We start from the raw sequence: 15,800 nt of genomic DNA on the forward strand, positions 1-15,800 counted from the left end.
ATATATGTGGTCAGTATATTTCTTACATCGTCGATGTGGCCATCCGCCTCCATCCCAAGACTCGCAAGTGTCGTCTCTACACCGACCGTCCATTACAACGACCACCACCGATTCTGATCCCCTGTTCTCTTCATGCACCCCCCACTTTCGACACCCTCACCATCGACCCCACCTGATATCCACTCCGACCTCCACTTCATTGGCCGTCAGGACCACTATGCCCACATCGATCGTGCCTAGAAGCACGAGTACCTCCTCCATGGCCGCTAGGGACAAGCAAGGACAGTCTCATCACTTGAGTTTGACGTCTACGACCTAGAGCTGACCGCCATGAACTCCAACTCCCATTTCCATCGCCTCCTCATCTCCACCACGCCGAAGTCCATCATCGTCATCAAAGATGTCGATTGCTCTTTCAACCTCTCCGACCACAATCAGAAAAAGATCGCCCTCTAACCCAAACCCGACCAAACGCCATCGTAGGCGACGGTAGTGGGACTATGGAGTGCCAACGAGTACGGTGGCACAGGGATGGTGAGCTTGTGGGGCATGTTGAACTTTATGGACAGGCTATGGTTGTCGTGCATGGGAGAGAGGCTGATGATCTTCATGATGAACCACCTAGAGTGGCTTGACCTGACATTGCTTCAGATGGGCCAGATGGACCAACCCATCCACCTCTCATACTATGGACCGGTGGCATTCCGGATGCTGGCAAGGAACTATCTGGTGTTTGGAGTGGAGGAACTCGAGGAGCCGATGGTGGAAGTGGAGATGCTGCTGTTGGAAGTCCAGATGACACTGGTGGATATTGCAAATGGTGCTCATGGGCTACAACGACGATCGTACGGATGTCGCGATGCAGACGATGGTGAAGGAGATGCAGCAGTGGAAGGCTTTGGTGCTGGCATCTTCGTCATTGTTGACTTCAGATGGCGGGATGGTCGGTAATGAAGAGACAAAAAGTAAGTTTCCAACACGAATTATTCATGAGGATTCGACAACTTAGGACAGGTTCAGGTTGTATCTTTCATGCGGCATGATTGATATTCTTTCACAACACCATCTATTGGATGGCATCCACACTACCACCTTATTTTTCTTTTATATGGCGAATGGAGGCATCTGCATTGTTCCATGTGGCGGACGGAGGCTCTACTAACATAGAAACCTCCATTTTATATTATATGTATATATATATATATATATATATATATATATATATATATATATATATATATATATATATATATATATATATATAAGATTAGATAATAAGGGGTGTCTGGTTGGGAAGAGTTGGGATCTAGAATCAGAATGAAAATTGGTGACTCCCATTCCCACCATTTGGTTGAGAGGAGTCCTTTTTCGATTCCGATTGCAAGGTGGAATAGGAATGGTCCAATTTGTCTAAAACTCAATCCGTATTTTTTTCCTAAGGATTCAAATTTTTATTCCGATTCTGATCACGGATCAAACGCTTCGAGATATCTGATCATTTCGATTCCAATTTCAATTCATTCTGATTCTTATTTTGATTTTGATTTCAGTTATGAACCAAACACACTTTAAGTATAGTGACTATGAATTAGTAAAAGAGAGGAAAACTTTTAAAGCAACACTGTTTAAGATAAAAGAGAAATAAAATCTTGGGCTTGGCTAGCCATTACAAGCTCAAATGATCGGATACATCCCAAAATCAAGAATGATGTGGTGAAATTTCATATCCTGGTGATGGGAGCATTCCGATTGCTCCATTTCATTCTCATGGAAAAATAAGATTGGGATGAGTTCAACCATTCAGGACTCTAAAACTTATCCACATAAAAAGAGAAGATGAAAGAAGAAAATAAAGAAAATATGAAGAAAAAGAAGTAAAAGGAAATAAAAGAAAAATGAAGAAAAGAAAGGAAGAGAATAAAAGAAAGAATGAGCAAAGAAAAGAAAGGAAGGAAAAGAAAAGAATGAAAGAAAGAAATGAAAGAAATGAAAGAAGAATGGAAAAGAGAGAGAGAGAGAGAGATTAAGGATATCTACTGGGGTACATACGATTTCAACCAGTATGGGACGAGATAGTGAAACATTTTGTTTTATGAAAAAACCGAAACATCTTCTTTAGATTTAAAAACTTTGATGAGTGGAGGTAGCGAGATTATTGTATTGATTGCACTATGGTAGCATTTGGTACTTTGGTGATCCAAATGGGATCACCATGGTGATCTGAGATCATTGATGATTCGAATCTTATTGTGATCTGATCACTACATTTGATAGGTTATGGTTCAGTGATTAAATATCTTCGGATATCCATGAGTAATCTATTTGATATTTTATAAAAATCTAAGATCACTAATTATGTATTACCAAAACTATCTTTTGATGCACAATTTTATCTCGAGGTCAGATCAGCTAGAGTCGGATGGTGATGGTAAGTCGAAGATGACGACGGGACCTGCAAGAAAAGTCTCTGATCGGAGGTGGCTCTGATGGAGACCCTCTGATGCTCAAGTCAGAAATCCGATAACAGATGGGAAGGAGTAAAAAGAGGAGTTTTTTCATATCTTGAGGGTCTCCTATAGGCCTTTATTTATAGACGGAGACTGAAGAGTCGTAAGAAGAAATTTGATCAGACGGTTGGTCTTGTCTTATTGGATGAGATATTTTTTTATCTTTTTTTTTATTGTGGGAGGTATATTTATTATCTATTTCTTCATCAGGAATACTGGTTTTGAAGAGATAATTGGGTGGTTGACCCTACTTTATCTGGAGAGATATGGTCCTTATTTTCTTTGCGACGAGCTGTCATGTCAGGATCATTTGAATTTTTGAAAGAGACACGAGATTTAAGATTCTATAAAGGTCAATCCTTTCTTGTAGGCTCCACATCTTCGATCAGGATGAAATTATCTCCAACATTAGCCCTCCAACTCTTAAGTCCAAGCCAGAATGGGATCGGACGAATGGAGTACTTCAGCTTTACCGAAGATATGCCATATCTATAGCTATCAATGAGGTGAGGGATTACATCACCTCGATGTTGATAACTTTTTAGTCATCGAGATCTTCATCGGCTCTACTCGCTGAAAAGTAAGGACCTTCGAGGGTCCTATAGGTTACTCCTCGTTTGTTGCCAAAGTTAACGGATTGAGAGTCTTTGTAGGTTATCCCTCATTTGTTGTCAGAGTTGACGGATTGAGGATCTTTATAGGTTATCCCTCGTCTGAAGCATCGCTCTTTATAAATATTTTAATGAAAAACTAGTTTACTCTTTTTTGTTTGTTGTGCACATACGTTGCTTTCAATTGATGATTATTTTTTGTTAGCCCGATCAGAGGACGTTTGCTTAAAGTCGATCCAAGGCTTCTTCAATCAGATCGATCAAAGACCATCTCGTTTAAAGTCGATCAAAGATTTTTTCAATCAGATCGATTAAAGGCCGTATTTTATTTTCAATTAACTAAACCGATAAAAGATCATCTTTTATCTTCAATTGACCAAGTCGATTAAAGACCGCCTTTTGTCTTCAATTAACTAAGTCAATTAAAGATCGTCTTTGATCTTCAATTGACTAATCCAATCAAAGATCATCTTTTATCTTTATTTGATTAAGCCGATCAAAGGCCGCCTTATGCTTTCAATGACTAAGCCGATTAAAGGCTATCTTTTTATCTTCAAGACTAAGCCGATCAAACAGGATCTTCATAGGTGTTGGATTCACTAAAAAGCAAGTTTGGCTTTTGGGGGTTCGAACAAATTATCCCCCACTACTTAGTCATCAAGATCTTCTACATGTGTAGTTTCTTTCTGCATGACCAAAGTCTTCATGGGCATTGACTCACTAAAAAATGAGTTCGCCCTTCGGGGGGCCCAATGGGTTATCCCCTGCTGTTTAATCATTGAGGTCTTAAGTTACTGATCCTATTTCAGTTGGTTTGCTTCTAATTGACTTTTATTGGTTGATGCTTTGGCTTCTGGTTTCGGGAGGTTATCTTTTAAGAGTTCGGCTTTTAGGAGCTCATGTTTAGAAAGTCGACTTTTTGGAGGTCAATTTTTTGGACGGCCCATATCGGAAACTTGACCTTCTCAGATCAAGTTTTACTTCGATGTTGGTTCTTCTCTTAGCTGTTGATCTTTTGCTTGATCGTCCGATCTTGATTTGCTCAGATTGGTCTTCTGATGACTTTAGTCTTTTTGTAATATTGACCCTTTGAGGCTGATCATTTTGATGGGATGGGCTTTAGACTGTCTCCACTTCAGCTTTGGGTTTGAGCATTTGCTTAAGTGCTCAAGGACCTGTTGTTCTGCAAGAAGAAAAAATAATAGTGGAAGGGGCTTGAGGGCCTTTTATCATAAGAATTGTGTATTTTATTTGAGAGGCTTTTGGATTTTGCTTGACTCCTTTTTGTTATTGGTCTTATCCGAGCTCTGGTCGTCTTGTTCTGAACTCTGGTCGGCTTGGATATGGACTTTGGTTGGCCTAGTTCTGGGCTCTGGTCAGTCTGGATTGAGCTTTGATTGATCTGGATCTGAAATTTGGTCGGTTTTGTTCTGGGCTATGGTCGATCTGGATCTGAGCTCTGGTCGGTTTTATTCTGAGCTCTGATCGGTTTGGATTTGGGTTTTGGTCGGTCTGGATTTGGGTTCTGGTCGGTCTCGTTTTGGGCTCTGATCAGTCTGGATCTGAGCTTTGGTCGGTTTGAATCTGACCTCTGATCGGTCTTAATCAAGTTTCGAATCGATCTTAATCAGGCTTCGGAATGATTTTGTTTTGGGCTTCGGATCGACCTGTAATTAGGCAAGTTCAATACCATCGGTAGGCCCCTACGGTGGCTTCAAAGGAGCTCACTCATGGACGATCCCACATCAGGGGCTTCGATGCTTCTTGCTTGCTTCGCTCGCACAGGAGCAGAGGGCCTGGTTCGGCCAGAGGACGCACAGGAGGTGCTTCGAGTGCTGGATGGTCTCGGCCTACGATGACTATGCCGGAGGGCTGTCCGATGCGCACATGCATGAAGAGGGGGAGCTCAGGGCTCAAATCCGAAGCAAGGTGGGATGGTTGGGCCCCCTCCACGGTGCCCCACGTGAGGTCATTGCCTGAAGTCCCATCCCACCCCCTCCAATCTCTCTCTCCTCTCTCCTTTCTCTTTTTTTTTTTTTTTTCTCTCTTTTTTTTTTTTTGCCACCTTTTTTTTTTTTTTGCACTCTTTTTTTTTTTTATGTGGATGTGCCACTCGCGGGGGGGGGGGGTGGTGTTGCGTGGATTTCAGGAGTTTGGATCTGAATAGAATAAGTGCCAGAGCAGGGGAGGCTTGGATCTGAATAGTGGGATCGGATTATTTTGATGATGGTGTCACGATGCCATCGTACCTTACTTACTCTGTGTTTCTTTTTTTTATTCGGATCTTGCTCTAAAATTTAAAATTTTAAATATAAATAAAAAAAAAAATAAAAATAATTTAAAATCAAAATTATTTGGATCGTCAGTCCTCTGACTTCGAGCTCGATTTGGATGATTTAAAAGATATTGATTGATTTAGGGCGATTTGATCCGATTGATATTGGTCGTGTTACAGTAGTGTGATGAAATTTTCTCATTGATTGCTCCTTTCGTAAACGGATCGAGGTCCTTCTTTTGGCATCATTCTGTTGATGCAGAATTTCATCCCAAAGTCAGATCAGTTGGAGTTGGATGGTGATGGCAGGTCGAAGATGACGTGGAACTTGTAAAAAAAGTTTTCGATCGGAGGTGGTTCAGATGGAGATCCTCTGACATTCAAGTCAGAAATCCGACAACATATGGGAAAAAGTAGAGAGAAGAATTTTTGCATATATTGAGAGTTCTTGTAAGCCTTTATTTATAAGTGGAGGCTGAAGAGCCGTAAGAAGAAATAGGATCAGACGGTAGAGCCGTAAGAAGAAATAGGATCAGATGGTTGGCCTTGTCTTATTGGATAAGATATTTTTATTTTTTTTTTATTGAGAGAGATATATTTGTTATTTCTTTCCTCATCAAAAATATTAGCTTTGAAGAAAAAAATCAGGTGATTGACCCTACTTTATCCGAAGAATAGTCTTATTTGCGAGCTGTCATGTCAGAATCATTTAATTTTTGAAAGAGGCACGAGATTTGAGATTCCATAAGGATCAATCCTTTCTTGTAGGCTCATATCTTCGATCAGAACGAAATTACCCCTAATACTACCCATAATATATTACATAAAAATATATTTCTTAATCATATATAATATATTATAAATAAAATATTATTATATTTATTTATATATTAATACTTAATAGATTATATAAAAATATATTTATCAATCCTATAAATTATTAATCTTATAAAAATATATTAATTATTATTATAAATTAATATTTTTATTTATACTTATAATATATTATTTATTAATATGAATATGAATATTATTTTGATTAGAAAAATAAGGTAAATAGATTAATATATTAATATTTTTATCGTATAAATATAAAGTACAATAAAATATTTTTACTCCAATTTAATATTATTATTGAATCATAATATGATAATAATATATTATAATGCAATATATATCATGGATATTATATATGATATCAAATATAATATAATATGAAATATATAATATCGATATCGATATAATATACTAATAGTATATTGATATACTTATTTTTTTGCTAGATTAAGAATATTTTTGTTCTCATATTTCAATCCAAGATTACTGTTTGAGGTGATTTTGGATTCCAGATTTGAAGGACGCGTATTATATGATTAGGTTGGGGGATGTTGTGGAGTTGGGGTGAATTGAGATCGGATCATCATGGTGCAATCAAATGTGATGATCTTATCACTTGCATCTACATCATCCTTTATTTTAGATGGATTATCCCATACCAAACACCCCCTACGGTGATCCTATATAACTGATTTTAAATCATTCACACTTTTTAATCACCACCTAACCTAATGATGGAATATCTGTTTATGAGATCAAGAGTCTCAAATCATCCAAAGCAATGATCTTAGGCTTAAATCTGAGGATAAAAATATCTCCCAATCCAGCAAAAAAAAAAAAATATACCATTAATATAGTATATCAATATATATATATCGATATTATAAATTATATTTATGATATATATTATATTATTAGTCATATTACATTCAATAATAATCATAAATTATGGTAGAAATACATCATTATACTTTATTATTTAAACATTATAAATAAAACTATTAGTATTAAAAATATATAAATAATATATAATGAAATATCAGTATTAAAAATAATATATTATAAATAAAAATAAAAATATTGATTCTATAATAAAAGTTAATTTATTTTTATAAGATTAATAATTTATAAAATTAATAAATATATTTATGAAATATATTAATAATATATATATATATATATATATATATATATTATATGATTAATAAATATATTTTTGTGACATATAAGTCGGATAATTTCATTCTCAATGGTGTTGGATTTTTATGAAATACTTCTTTAATCAACCACTAATTGGAAGCAGGATGATCTTAGAATCCCATTTAGCTCAGCAAACAGCACAGTAGGCCGAGGACCAGCTGGACACGTCTGACTGCTGCATAAAGGAGAGAGAAGGGGCCCCCAAATTCTGCGGTGAAGGTTCCCACAACGTCCGGTGCAAATATTCTCCGCGGAGGGCGGGCTCGGGCTCGTGGGGAGAGGGTGGGGGGGACGAGGGGAGGAGAGGCAAGACAAAGAACGCGCAGGGAAAAACATAGAGTTTTATATTTCGTTTTTTTTTTTGGTAAACAAGTTTTATATTTCGTTCAGGAGTCCATCCAACCTTTCTGCCGTGGAGGATGTGGAAGATCCGGTGCTTTCCTTGCATGGATTCTTGAAAGGATTTCCACCCTCTCCTCCGGTCGTCTCCCTATCCAGGATACATTCAAATATTTCGAGTTAGATTCCCTTCAATTCCATTAGTATTCTTTCGAGGAATTCAAGAACTCGCTTTGGCTTCCATGATCTTGTGGTAAATGTCGTCCCCATTTTTTTTTTAAAAAATCGATCGAAACTTGTTATTTTATGACTACTTGATTCCTTATTTCTTCTTATTTATGTGATGACCAATATGAAGAACTGCCAGCAATTTTATCTAGATAATGCATTGTTTTTTATGTCAATTTTCCCCAACTTTCTATGCGAAAATTTTGCTCCGTGGTCGATCAATGCATGTGAGACAATGTTCTCCTCAGAAAAATTCATATGAAAAAAAATTGGGACCCTGTCTTCAGATTATGGATTTAGAATCAATGGACTTAGGAATTCTTGATTTCTTGGTTTGTTCAGATGAATTGGATATTTCCTGACGTTGTTTGATCCCTTTTCAATCTTTGAAACACATCCAGTCATCATGTTTATCTTGTCTTCTAGTAGATTACTCGAACTTTGTAGCAGATTCTCCTCGTCCTCCTGCTTCCCCTCCTTTCTCCTTCTCCTTATTCTTCTTCTCCTTCTCCTTCTCTTCTCCTTTTGCTTCTTTGTTTGTTGGTCGATCTTTTAATGAAGATGATAAAAATATAAACAACACAAGAAGAAAGTAGAATCTATTTCATGATTCGATGATGTTTTTTTTATCAAATGTTGCATACTGACATTCAACCTATTAGTGCTAGTCTAGATAAACAAATTCTAATATATTGATCGAGAGGAAAAAGAAATATCGCAGCACATCTTAGCTTTTTATTCTTCTCTCTTTTTTTTTTTCCTTCTTTTTCCCAGTACAAGATGGGTGTGATGTCAAGAAAGGTTTTGCCTGCATGTGGGAGGTTGTGTTTCTTCTTCCCTGCATTGAGAGCAAGGTCTAGACAGCCAGTGAAGCGTTATAAGAAGCTTTTAGCTGAAATTTTTCCTCGAACGCAGGTCTGGTTACATACTTTTTCTATTGATCTCCTTTTACTTGAAAAACTCATATTTTAGCTTGTAATGTGTTATTCCATCTCTTACTGCCATCTTGGCCAACATTTAGACACCATCAAAATCATGCCACTTGTTGATGCTAGTAACATAATTTCTTTCTTAAATGCTTTTCTTATTCTCCCGAATTATGGTTTAGAGAGTAGAGTCTAATAATAACACTTAAATATGTTGTCATGTGATGAAAAAGGACTCGTTAAAATTGTCACGAGAGTACATGAGATTCCATCTTGTAAATTATATATGATTTCTATTCTTGTATGTGAAACTTTAAAGTTTAGAGATCTTCTCCTGAGCAGTGGACTAAGAAAAATCTGCATTTTTTCATGAGCATGTATAGCTCTGCAACAGGGATCGTGTATGATCTTTTGAGCATTTCTTGCATGGATGGCTGCCTTTTCTTTTTGGCACTTCCATGCATACGACATATGCATCTGAATGCGTGCACAACTGCGCATGCCACATGCATGCAGGGTTCCTTAATTTATTTGAATTCAATCTAAGTTCAACTTTGTCAGGCTGTTAGGCTACTTTTCAGGCATAAATTCAGCAGAACAGCAGTATATATGACTAGTCATAAATTTTTATGATTAATTTTTGAAGATTTCCGACAGTCTGTTTCACAAAGATGCTAATATATACTTCCCTAAGTATTCAATTATTGGTAACTGCCTTGCAGGATGAAGAACCAAATGATAGAAAGATTGGCAAATTGTGTGAATATGCTTCTAGAAATCCACTACGCATCCCAAAGGTAATTCTCCTCTTTTTCTGTAACCACCTGAACAAATAGCACTCTCAAGTAAGCTTATTAGATAATAAAATTCAATATACGTGGTTATTTTTTCTTCATTTGAGATGGTTTCACTCTACCTTTTGCTTTAGGATGATCATACCATATATTAATGATAAGCTCTTTGAAGATTAAAAAAAAAAGAGTATGGGACACTGAAAGAAAAATGACCTACTGGTAATCATCAAGAATTTTCTTGAGATTTATTCCAAATTATATTTTGAATTGTTTTCCTTTTGGCTCATACTAATAAGTGTTATTCATCAAAAGCATGTATATTTTTGTATTTTCTGTGACAGTGGTGCCATTTTAAAGCAAACGCCTTCAGTTACCCTACTGGGCATATAACACATTGGCATTTTATATGTCTCTCTCTTGAGGAGTTTTAAAACCATTCATGATGCTCTTGTGAATGGATGTTTAATTGGTTCTCTTTTTTCTTTATAAATATAAAGAACAATGAATCATAAATTAACAACTAAAATGAGGAATCACTAGTCCAATATCGGAGTTTTTGCTATCGGAATCTTTTTAGTTAATATACTTCTTCCTCCATTTAGGCAATCCAGAAGTGAAAATTTTGGCCATCAAAGTTATACTTGAACTGCTGACTGAGATTCCTGTACTTGTAACTTCAATTTCTGCTTCTAGTCATTGCTTATAGTTGTCTAGATTTATTCCATGATTTGGTACACATTATCAACCAATACTTTTTCCTTAACATGTTTGCTGATGTCTTTATCTTTTTTAGCAGATTACAAGTTATTTGGAGCAAAGGTGTTACAGGGAATTGAGAAATGAGCACTTCGGCTTTGCAAAAATTGTCATGTGCATTTACCGTAAATTATTACTAACTTGTAGGGAGCAAATGTAAGTTTATATTCCAGTTGTATGCTTCTTGTTGTCTTCTTAATGTGCTGCATTTAGTGGAACTGTGTTTTCAAGCAAGCATGCAGAATGCCATGTTCTTCTCCCTGAATAAAATCATAGTTGTTGTCAACAGCAGTAGCTCTTGAATCCCTTTTTAATTTTTACTAATGTTTTTGACTCATGCCTGCCTTTGGTCATTATGGAGATATCTGTTGAGAGCCAAATCAACATGTCACATATGCCAAACAGAAGAAGACCAAAAGGACACCAAACCATTTTTCACCTTAAGGAAGTAACAAAAGCAAAGCAGCAGCATCATATCTAGTAACATATAACTAATAACAAGTCTATCTCTTTTGGCAATTTCACTAGTGAAGCAAGTCACACACATTGATATAAGTTTCCCTATATATGTATTTTGCGTAAGTTTTAGATGGATTGGTGAAGACATTCATTGTCTCTACATACATACTTGCAGACTGCCAATATTCAATTTACTAATATATCTGGTGTTAGTTACTCTGTGTTATAAAAGGTGACTGTAACATGCAGGAGATAAGGGACCTCATAGAACCTAGGCAGCTATGGAGAGGCTGATTGTATGGAAAATGTAGTGAATATTTAATTAAAGTTCATTGTTGTATAAAGTTAATTGGATGGATAGAGATAAATCAGAAGCATCTAAAGAATAATGGTAGACAAAACACTTCCACATTTATATGTGAACCTATTAAAGGGTTGCATACTGTATTAGCTAGTAAATATAAATTTTCTTTGCAAATTATACAATAACATTAATTGATCAAAGAGAAACAAGCTCACTAATTTAACTAAACAATACAACAAGCAACTCTTGACCAATAGATAATCAATGCAAGTTAGCATTAGATTTATAGTCAAGAATGAGTAGAGCCTGTAGTTATAACTAGACAAGGTGTTTAGGCACCAACAAGAAAGATACGTGTTTGTGGTTTGCTTGCTTGATATGCTTAATACCTAGACTTGCCACATCTAATAGATCTCATCCTCTTTTTCAAAAGAATGGCCACTATGTTTCAATTAAACTGTCTTGCCTTGACTATATAATATTAAATATTTGTATTTTAGATTCAATCTGCATTGTTAATTGGATCATGATGTTTAATCTCATTATATATAATAAAGAGTTCCTAATTTGCTATACCTGATTTTGATTGTCGGCAAACTTTACAATGACAAACATTGTTATATGACTGAATGTTACTGACTAAATTTCCTATGATTATGTGATGGATGGTACATTTATGCAATTCTTACCTGATTTTTCACCAAATTGCCTGCATATTCTTTGCTGACATGTCAAACAGATCATGTATTATGCCTATCTTTAATATGCTTCTTGATGTTCCTTAATATTTTGGTAATTTTTACTTTGAGATTTTCATTTAGCATCTATTGGGTTTATTTGAGAATGCATCTATGATAATTAGACTATATCTATTACAGGCCACTGTTTGCGAGTAGCTTACTGAGCATCATACACACTCTTTTGGATCAAACAAGACAGGATGAAATGCAAATTATTGGATGCCAAACTCTTTTTGATTTTGTTAATTGTCAGGTAGGCTTTCAGTTTGGAAGGTTAACATAATGTTTTTGTTAGTGAGGAATGAAGCTAGGGGTGTCATTTCTTAAGAGACCAAGTTTATGCTGTTTTGTTGATTCATGTCAGGTGGATAGTACATACCAGTTCAATTTGGAAGGACTGATTCCTAGGCTGTGTCATCTGGCTCAAGAAGTGGGAGAGGATGAGAGGGAACAGTGTTCGCATGCAGCAGCACTGCAGGCCCTTTCTTCTATGGTAATTCTTCCAAGGATTACACTGTTAATGGTTTAAATGTCACATATTTCACCCTGTTTTCTGATTGCTGACTTCTTGATCTAAGCATGTATTAAGAAAATAGACCATGGTATGAAAGATTTTATTATAAAGCACTACATTTTCTTGCTCCTTTTTTCTTTTTGCCCTATTAAAAATTATTAAATGACCCAAATATTGAGTGAAAACTTCACTTTGTATCATAGAACATAAACCTAGGATGTTTTCTTGTTATTATTATCAAGGTTTTATGTGCCAGCGGGGCGGGGGGCATCCCGGTTGTCCTGTCCCGTTTCTGTTAGAAAACGAGACCTAGAAGAAAAAGAAAGAAAGAAAGGAAGGGAGAAGAAAAAGAAAGGAAGGAAAAAAGGAAGAAAGGGAAGAAAAAAGAAGAAAAGAAAAAAGAAAAAAATGGGAAGGGATGACAAAAAGAAAGAAAAAAAGGAAAGAAAGAAAGGTAGAAGAAAAAGAAAGAAAAACAAGGAAAAGAAAAAAAAAAAGAAAGAAAGGAAAAAAGAAGGGGGAGAGATGGAGGATATTTATCGGGATGCATGACCGAGACGGTTGTCGCGATGGGACGGGATAGCGGGGTGTCCTGTTCCATGGAGATTCTGGGATACCATCTCATGGGATTTGAAACCTTGATTATTATAAACAATAAAATCTTGATATATAGGCATAATAGTGTTAACAAGTGGATTGAATGTAGGTAGAGAACAAAAAATCTGACACTTGTCCTATCATTTGCTAATGAAAGGAAATCTACTTAGCTGTGAGAAAGAATAGAAGAACCACAAATGATGGAAACTTGATGTGAAAGGATGGTGTATAGAGAAGTATAACAAAAGTAGTGTGATGTAATCAAATGTAGAGCAGCCTTTATGCCAGATTTGCAAGATGAGCCTACATGATGCTTGAGAACTCATAGACAATAATATGCATTCATGAATGCTAAAAAGAACCAATTTTGTAGATGAACATGATTGATGAAAGTGCAATATTGCTGATGTGGCAGGTTTGTTTGCAAGTTGCAATGGTACTGAGATAAGTTGTATGAAGGCATCATTAGCAAAAGGAGAAACCACAAGTCATAATGAAGGCATCTGGAAGAATTTATATTGACTAGTTGAGGAATCCTTGAGCTCTAGTATACGCCAATAGAACTTGTATTAATAACCTTGATGATGTACAACCAAACTGATGAGAATGATGGTGTATGCTGATGCTGGTCGAGATTCCTGCTATCAGCGAAGCAAGTTGGCTGGCCAAGTTGGTTGATGACAAGATAAACGACAGATTAGTGATGAGTCTGGTTGATGATATCAAGGATTTGGTGGAGAAAGACAAATCTATCAAAAAGTCATGCAAACAATATCTAGATAAAGACAATGCTACCAAGAAGGCCACACATAACTATGAAAACCAGAAAGTCTAATTGTATGTGTTTTGAGAAGGTGAAGCATGCTTAAAGATGCCATGATTGCATGATTGAACTATCTTTGAAGCTATGAGGATGCTGCATGAAAGGTGACATAGGTGAATGCTTTAAGATAGTCTGCTACACAAGTAAGGCTCTGCTGTGTGCAAGCAAACACATACAAAAGCACCAAGAATGTATTGTGGATCTAACGAGTCAGAACCTTCAAGCCAAATCTAAAGGAAAAAATAGGATCAAGTTTCACTATCTTGATACTGGATCCTATATTGGTACTATCCTATTACTGTGACGGTATACCTGATATGGGGGCTGGTTCGTCACACCGACACTTGGTACGCCCACTATACCATGTACCAGTTTGGTATAGCATGGTAGGTATGCACCGGCATCGACTGGTATGGAAAATCATGAATAAGATCACATGAGGCTGATCTGAAACCAAGAAGTCTATCTACCTAGTTATGAAAATGCAATCCACCGAGAATGCATTACCACCATGCTAAAGGGTGTCTGGTTCAAGGAAGAAGGCTAAAGCTAGACCATGTTACATCACTACAATAAGAGAAGGGGATTTCATGAGCTTGCAATAATCTCCAGGGTTATATGGAGTATAACAATAAGGTTGATCATTTGTATTCAAGGTGTTACTACAAGCTTACACTCTGGCAGCCAATATGGGTTCAACAAATTAGAAAGGTATGCTTCTAGTGGTGGACTCTAGAACCAGAACACCTAGAAAAACAACTAAATAAGGCCTAAAATTTCAACTTAAATGTAAATTACATTTATAGTAGGGTAGCGTGGATCAATGATGGAACATTGTTGTTTGTGAGTAATGGTTTTCCATTCATGAGCAATAAGGTTAAGTAACCTCAGGTTGATTTTCCAAAAGAGATGATTAATCAATATGCATCATCGAAGCACTTCAGAGATCTAGGGCATGAACTTAGTTTAACCGATAAAATGTCTTGAACGTGGAAAAAGAAACCAAATTTCGAGAAAGAAAAAAATGGAAAACAACCAAAAGATTCCAAATCAACCAAAAAGTTGGGAGAAGATCCAAAGTCTGAGGGAAACTGGTAAAAGTAGGTAAAGGAAAATCCCTCTCTGTAGTTTAGAAATTTATATGTTTGATAAATGATTAAATCTTACAGATTTAAGCCAAAAGAAACATGATGACATATGGAGTTACGAACAACACCTTAATAGGCGAGGCAAGTAGTTGGAGAAGATGGTGAAGGGGCAAATTCATGTTCTTAATGGTCTGCTAAAGGAACAACTAAAAATTTGTCAAGTTCAGTATTATCTAGTCAAAAGGGAGAATCTATTGAAAAACTTGTTGGCAGTTTGAGTATGCTACAAAGAATCTCTCAAGTTGGTGGTCCAAAATCCCAGCGGGATCTGGGATTTGGCTGCACTTCTCTATATTTTGCATATGATTTACTAATCTAATGCTCACAATACAACACTGATCGCGTTGTAGACATTTGATTTATGATGGAGCTTAAAACATAAAGCCATATATATACACTCTCACAAGGAATTAGTAGAGTTAAATTAAATGAGAATACAATACCATTCTAGGGTTGCATATATGATAATTTTCAGAAAGATGGAGGCTTTAGCAAGAGATTTCAATTCTTAATGAGGTGAGGTGTAAGCCTGAAGTCGAAAAGCATCTATCACTTTGATTCTTTACTAAATCTTAGGAAACAAGGATCTAATATTGCATATTATAGATGTGCACATATCTCAAGGAGACATCTCAAAGGCACATGCCTTCAGTTGACTCTATTTCCATGTTTTAATACTTGTAGAGCATGAACTACTACAGACCACAACATTACCAAGTTTGGCATATTACGGCACCAAAGC

At 36.2% G+C, this 15,800-nt stretch overlaps 1 non-coding gene and 1 pseudogene across 1 annotated transcript in view; both read left to right on the forward strand.

Moving 5' to 3' along the window:
• The first annotated feature begins 132 nt into the window (after positions 1–132).
• On the forward strand, positions 133–1,009 carry LOC140859144 (AAA-ATPase At5g57480-like; annotated as a pseudogene).
• Positions 1,010–7,694: 6,685 nt separating this feature from the next.
• LOC105049285 (protein SEMI-ROLLED LEAF 2) overlaps positions 7,695–15,800 on the forward strand; it is a 30,641-nt gene continuing 22,535 nt past the window's right edge. The window contains exons 1-6 of the transcript XR_012142663.1: positions 7,695–8,022; positions 8,772–8,912; positions 9,646–9,720; positions 10,514–10,629; positions 12,115–12,229; positions 12,341–12,469. This is a non-coding gene — a transcript (protein SEMI-ROLLED LEAF 2). The remainder of the gene's footprint in view (positions 8,023–8,771; positions 8,913–9,645; positions 9,721–10,513; positions 10,630–12,114; positions 12,230–12,340; positions 12,470–15,800) is intronic.

The sequence above is a fragment of the Elaeis guineensis genome, chromosome 7 (assembly GCF_000442705.2).
Source record: "Elaeis guineensis isolate ETL-2024a chromosome 7, EG11, whole genome shotgun sequence".
Classification (NCBI taxonomy): domain Eukaryota; kingdom Viridiplantae; phylum Streptophyta; class Magnoliopsida; order Arecales; family Arecaceae; genus Elaeis; species Elaeis guineensis.